The sequence below is a fragment of the Sorex fumeus genome, unplaced genomic scaffold, assembly GCF_029834395.1.
Source record: "Sorex fumeus unplaced genomic scaffold, SorFum_2.1 ptg000054l, whole genome shotgun sequence".
Taxonomy (NCBI): Eukaryota; Metazoa; Chordata; class Mammalia; order Eulipotyphla; family Soricidae; genus Sorex; species Sorex fumeus.
The window spans coordinates 48088549-48095006 of record NW_026606111.1 but is presented as its reverse complement, the minus strand read 5'-3'; the positions used below and the strand labels follow the sequence as shown (position 1 = coordinate 48095006).

The 6458-nt window shown below is 36.9% G+C and overlaps 1 pseudogene; it reads left to right on the top strand.

The window, feature by feature from the left end:
- Nucleotides 1–3208: 3208 nt before the first annotated feature.
- LOC130033831 (uncharacterized) lies at nucleotides 3209–3302 on the top strand (annotated as a pseudogene).
- The last annotated feature ends 3156 nt before the right edge of the window (nucleotides 3303–6458 follow it).

Sequence of the window (6458 nt, the reverse complement as noted above, 5' to 3'; positions counted from 1 at the left end):
TTGGAATTTAGCATTTTTATCAGGAAGGTAAGGTTGGAGTAGCTTTGAGGTATGGAAATGACTGCTGAGGCTTCCATAAGTACAGGGCAGTGGGTGTGGGATGCCCATCCTGCCCAGAGAAAGCCCGGAGATTTCAGTCACAAAACACACATATCCGAATTTTCAGCTGTAATGTTTCAGTGAGAGCCATCCTGAGACGGTGGAAACCAGAGGAGGGCATGGTGGCGATTTTGGATTGTTGGAGAAAGTGGCTGCACTGGGTTCTGGTTGGGTGGGCACCAAACTAACCTGCCTCCCTCCGATTTACGCTAGTGTCTTCAGCCTTTTGCAGTTCCGAGGTTAACTGTGGCTGTTGATATCTTCCAGATTTGTCTATGGGTCTCTGAAACAAGACCAATGCATTAGCTTGTATAGCTGAGCCAGGGGTGGTTTGTTATCATGGCTCCCACATATCTTTAGGGAGTTTAATTTCTCGAGAAACGTAGTCCTGAGTTGTTGGGAGCCAGCCAGAGGCACAGTGGCCATTTGAGGTTTTCGGGAAGCATGAAGACACCATCAGACTGTTGATGCACTCACCTGAGGGTACAGGTTGACTTCCTGCAGGCACTGCACAACCAGACTAACAAATATTCATTGAATGAATGAACGAATAATCAACATTTTCAAAATGTGTCTCTTTCTTGCATTTTAGAAGGGTAACTTCTAACAGGAAAATAATCTTCATGGTATAATCAAAACTTACGATTTATTCTTAATATATTTAATAAAAGCTACACATTTTGGAAATTTATACAAAGAAATTCTTTTAAATTATCTGTCTTCATAATTTTCTTGTAAATTACTAAGATTTCACTGTTTCTTCCACCGTTCTTAGCATAGAAATTTACAGACAGAATGTGCTAAGTAAAAATTCATTTTGGCACTTCTCTTCAAAGTAGTACTGGAAGTACGTGGAATAGAAAATAGATAAGAAAAAGATATTAAGGGTTTTTCGTATATGAAAGGTAGAAACAATCTCTCACTATTCACAGAAGATATCATACTATATTTAGAGAATACTAAAATCTCTACGAAAAAACTCCTAGAGGCAATCGACTTTTATAGTAAAATTGCAAGCTATAAACTCAATACCCAAAATTCTATGGCTTTTTTTATATGCAAGTAATGAGAGAGAAGAAAGTGACATGAAAAAGCAATCCCATTCAGAATCGTGCCTCAGAAAATCAAGAACCTTGGAATCAGCTTAACTAAGGAGGTAAAGGACCTATACAATAGGAAATTAAAAAGGACACGAGGAAATGGAAACATATATACTGCTTATGGAATGGGAGAATTAACATTGCCAAATGGCAATTCTCCAAGAACCAGTGTAAAAATTCAACTTGATCCCTATAAAGATACCCATGACATTCTTCAAAGAAATTGATCAAGCACTCCTGAAATTCACATGGAACAACAAACGCACACGAATAGCTAAAGCAATTCTTGGGGAAAAGACGATGGAGGCATCACCTTCCCCAACCTCAAACTCTACTACAAACGATAATAATAAGAACAGCATGGGACTGAAACAAAGGCTCAGCTGCAGACCAATGGAAAAGGATTGAATATACTGACACACACACTCAAATATATAATCATCTAATCTTTGATAAGGGAGCAAGAAATGTGAAGTGGAGCATGACAGTCCTCTTTAACAAACTATGCAGAAAAAACTGGACAGCTACATGCAAAAAAAAAAAAAGGCTCAGACCTCTACCTAACACCATGCACAAAAGTCAGATAAAAATAGGTCAAAGTCCTCAACATCACACCAGAATCCCTCAGGTACAGCGATGACAAGGTCGGCAAATCCCTCCACGACATTGAAGCAAAAGGTATCTTCAAATATAACACGCCACTTGCCAAGCAACTGGAAACAGAGATAAACAAAGGGAACTATCTTAAATTAAGCAGCTTCTATACCTCAAAAGAAACAGTGACCAGAAACAAAGACTCCACCATGCGGGAAAGACACTCGCAGAAGCCTACCAGGTTCTCTGAGAGTGAGAACTGGACAATCAGAGTTGCTGTCTTCTAAATAAGATCCAGTCTCTGGATGTTGGCTATTGATGGCATTACATGGATCCAGGGGTAGTTCGTGGTTGTAACACTTAATTACTAGAAGATGGGGGATCTGGAAGGAGGGGGCACAGTCTTGATCTGAGCAGCCATGGAGATCTCATCCCCCGGTCCCGCACATTTGGGTTCCTCTTCCAGTTCCTTCATGCATGAGGCTCCTTCAAGCTTGGGAAGAGTGGTCTTAAGCGTACCTATGGCTGGTTGCAGAGGTCTTCAGCTGCCGGGGCTCTGCTCAGTGCGGTGAGGGAATCTCACCACGCCACCTCCAAGGGGCCCCAGTGAGGAAAGCCAGGTGCGAGGTCAGGAGATTGTTGTTTTAGACATATTTGGAATTAATTTTAGATCGAAAAGTACACATCATTGAAAATACTTATGTGCTTAGTAATAAATTACTACACACTTGTTCAATCACGTCAGAGACCCCACTCTGCTCAGAGAACTAGATTTTTAATTACAGATCCGTTTTGACCATGTGTCATTACTGAGAATCACTATCAGTAGATATGAAACTCACTATACACAAAGATGCACACAGGTTACTATGAGTCATCTATGTTGTTAATGTGAGTTGGCCGTTAAACTTCACTGAGACCCTTTGTTCTGTCCTTTATAGGAGCCACATGATTCTCACCTTCCGTTCAAGTTGAACTTGTAATAAGGTGGAATGAAATCATCAATATGCTTCTCACCTCATTCTTCAGGAGAAAAATCCTACATACATTCAAGGTGGTCAAAGTGCAGACAACACCATCCACCTTTTCCTGGAGATGTATAGGGGACTGAGGTGAGAACAGCAAAAGGCTCTAGTTTAATGGTCTTAATTAAGGTTTCAGGGAACGACATTAAACAACCTCATATACCATCTTCCAAAAGAATTATTTTGTAAAACTGATGCCTAGGGTATGGTAAAAGATAATATGGTAAAAACCATATTTTTCATTCTGGGACATTAAATTTCTAAATCTATTTATGCATGCTGCTTTGAAATACATTCCTTGATTAGGAATCATTGTCTGCCATAGGAGTGAGGAAGGACAACACTCAAAGTAATAAGAAGAGAAAATATGGAAAAATTAACTCCTACTAAGTTTAACACATTTACTAAAATTGAAATGATAAAATGATGAGCATGGTCCTTGCACAGAGATGATATGCAAACTTGTAAAGCATTCCATATTTTTGTTGCAAGAAGAATGAACAGGTCTACTTTAAGCTAAGAAAATCCCCACAAGTACAAAAATTCTACATAAAGAGAGCAAAAGTCCCCATCACAACAATCTCTCTCAATGTCAATAGACTAAATGTGCCAATTCAGAGGCACAGAATAGGAAGATGAATTAGAAAACTGAAACCAACGATCTGCTGCCTGTAAGAAACACGTCTGAACAATCAAAGCACCCATGGGCTAAAAGTAAAAGAGTGGGAAATAAGCTTTCAAGAAAATATGACCTCCACAAAGCTGGAGTGGCCATACTAGTATCAGACCACATGGACTTCAGGCTAAAGGTTATCAGAGACAGTGAAGGTCATTTCTTAATGATCATGGGATATGTACATCAGAAAGAACTCACCCTCCTCAATGTATATGATCCTAATGACAGACCAGCAAAATACTTAAAAACAACTTCTAATTGACTTATAGAAAAACATTGATAGCAACACAATACTAGAAGGAGATTTCAACACTTCTTTGTCACTTCTCCATAGATCAAACAGACTGAATCTCAGCAAGGAAATCTTTTCTTTAAGGGAAGTAATGAACAACCATTGGCTTAGAAAAGAAATCAAAGAGGAAATAAAATGTTTCCAGAAACAAATGAGAATGAGGACACGAGCTACCAGAACTTGTGGGACACAGCAAAAGCAGTGTTAAGAGGAAAGATTATAGATCTGCCAGAATTCATCAGGAAGAAAGAAAGGGCCTACATGAATAAATTAGAGCTCAAGATTTTGGAAAAGGACCAAGAAAAGTAGTCCAAACTAGGCTGGAGGAAGGAAATAATAAAACTTGTACCAGACATCAATGAGCTAGAATCCCAAAATACAATCCAAAAGACCAATAAAAGCAAAAGCTGGTTCTTTGAGAAAATAAATAAGATCAATAAACCATGAGAAGCCTCTCAATGAAACAAAGAGAAAGAATTCTAATAAATCGAATCAGAAATGCAAAGGGGAGTATCCTAATAGAAAGTACAGAAATCCATAGGATCATCAGAGATTATTTTGAGAATCTTTGCAGCACGAAATGAGAGAATCTTGAAAAAATTTGATAAATTATTGGATTCCAATTGCCTCCCAAGGCTGAACCAAGAAGATTTGGAATACTTGAACCTATCACTAACAAGGAAATTGAAATGATGGTCAAAAGTACACCTGCAAACAGAATCCATGGCCCAGATGGATTCAATATTGAACTACTTCAAACCTTTAAAGAGAAACTGCTTCCAACATTTTTAAGATTTTCCAGGAAATTGAAGAAACAGAAATACTCCCAAATAGTTTTTATGAGGCAAAGATCACCCTAATACTCAAATCGATAGAGATACCACAAAAAAAGAAAATTACAGACCTATTTCCTTGATGAATACAGATACAAAGATTTTCAAGAAAATACCAGCAAAGAGAATCCAGAAACTCAACAAAAGATCACACACTATGACCAAGTAGGTTTATCTTGGGGATGCAAGGATTGCTTAACATTCTCTAGTCAATCAACAGAATACACCATCTCAATAAAATAAAGATAAAAGTCATATGATTATATCAATAGATGTAGATAAAGCATTTGATAAGATCCAGCACCCATTCATGATGAAAAACTCTCAACAAAATTGGAGTTGAAAGTACTTTCCTCAATCTAATCAAAGCAAATTACCACAAACCCACAGCAAGCATTATTCTCAAGGGGGAAAATCCAAAGTCTTGGAGCAGAAATCAATGAAATAGAATCCCAGAATACAATCAGGCACAAAACAAGTTACCCACTCTCACCACTCCTATTCAACATAGTACTTAAAGTACTTGCCATATGATTTCGGTAAAAAAAAAAAAAGATATCAAGGGCATCCATATAAAAAAGGAAGAACTCAAGCTTTTACTATTTGGAGATGACATGATACTATACTTATAAAATCCCAAAGAATCTACAAAAAAGCTCCTGGGAACAACAGATTTGTTTAGAAAAGTAGCATATTACAAAATCAATATCTGGTACTCCATGGCTTTCCCATATATTAATAATGAAAGAGAAAAAAGAGATAGAGAAAAACAATCCCATTCACAATAATACCTCAGAAAATAGAGTATAATAGAATCAACTAAAAAGGTTAAGGAACTATACCAAAAAAAAAAAAACCTACAAAACACTACTTCACGAAATAAGAGAGTATTATGAGGAAATGGAATCTCATCCCATGCTCATGGATTGAGAGGTTTAACACTGTCAAAATGGCAATACACCCCAAAGCTCTATAAAGATTTAATGCACTTTCTATAAGGATACCCATAACATTTTTCAAATAAATAGATTAAACACTCTTGAAACTCATACAAAACCATAAACTCCCATAAAGAGCTAAAGCAATCTTTGGTAAAAAGAAGAAGGGAACACCTTCCCCAACTACAAACACTACTACAAAGTTTTAGTAATCAAAATATCATGATATTCAGATAAAGACAGGCCTAAGATCAATGGAATATAGTCAACTATCCTGACGCTGGCCCTCAGATTATTATTACCTAATCTTTCTTAAAGGCTCAAGAAATATGAAGTTGAGCTAGGAAGTCTCTTCAGCAACTGGTGCTGGGAAAACTGGACAGCAATATGCAAAAAAAAATGAACTCAGACCTCTTTATAATGCCAGGCACAAACTCAGAATAAAATGTATTAAAGACCTCACTATCATACTTGAATTCTTAAGATATATGGAGAAAAATGTGGGAAGATCCCTTCATGACATTAAAGCTAAGGGAAACTTCTAGAATGAAACACCACTGACCAAGGAAGAGGAAGTGAAGATAAACAAATGAGACTACATTAAAGTAAGAAGTTTCTGCAACTCAGAAAAAATGGTGACCATGATCGAAAGACAGTCCACATAATGGGGAAAATTATTTATGCAATACCCATACAATTAAGCTCAAAATTCTGACTCCTGTATCATTAAGAACACTAAATAGTTCCCGTGAATTTTATTCTTCTTCACATATATTTATTCTAAAATATTTTAGATTTACTTTTAAACCACAGGTAAAAAGGTAAACTTATAAGTTTTTTTAAAAATAAAAAATAATCCCTATACATACCCAGGTGCGACCCAAAAAACAAAAAAGCAAGC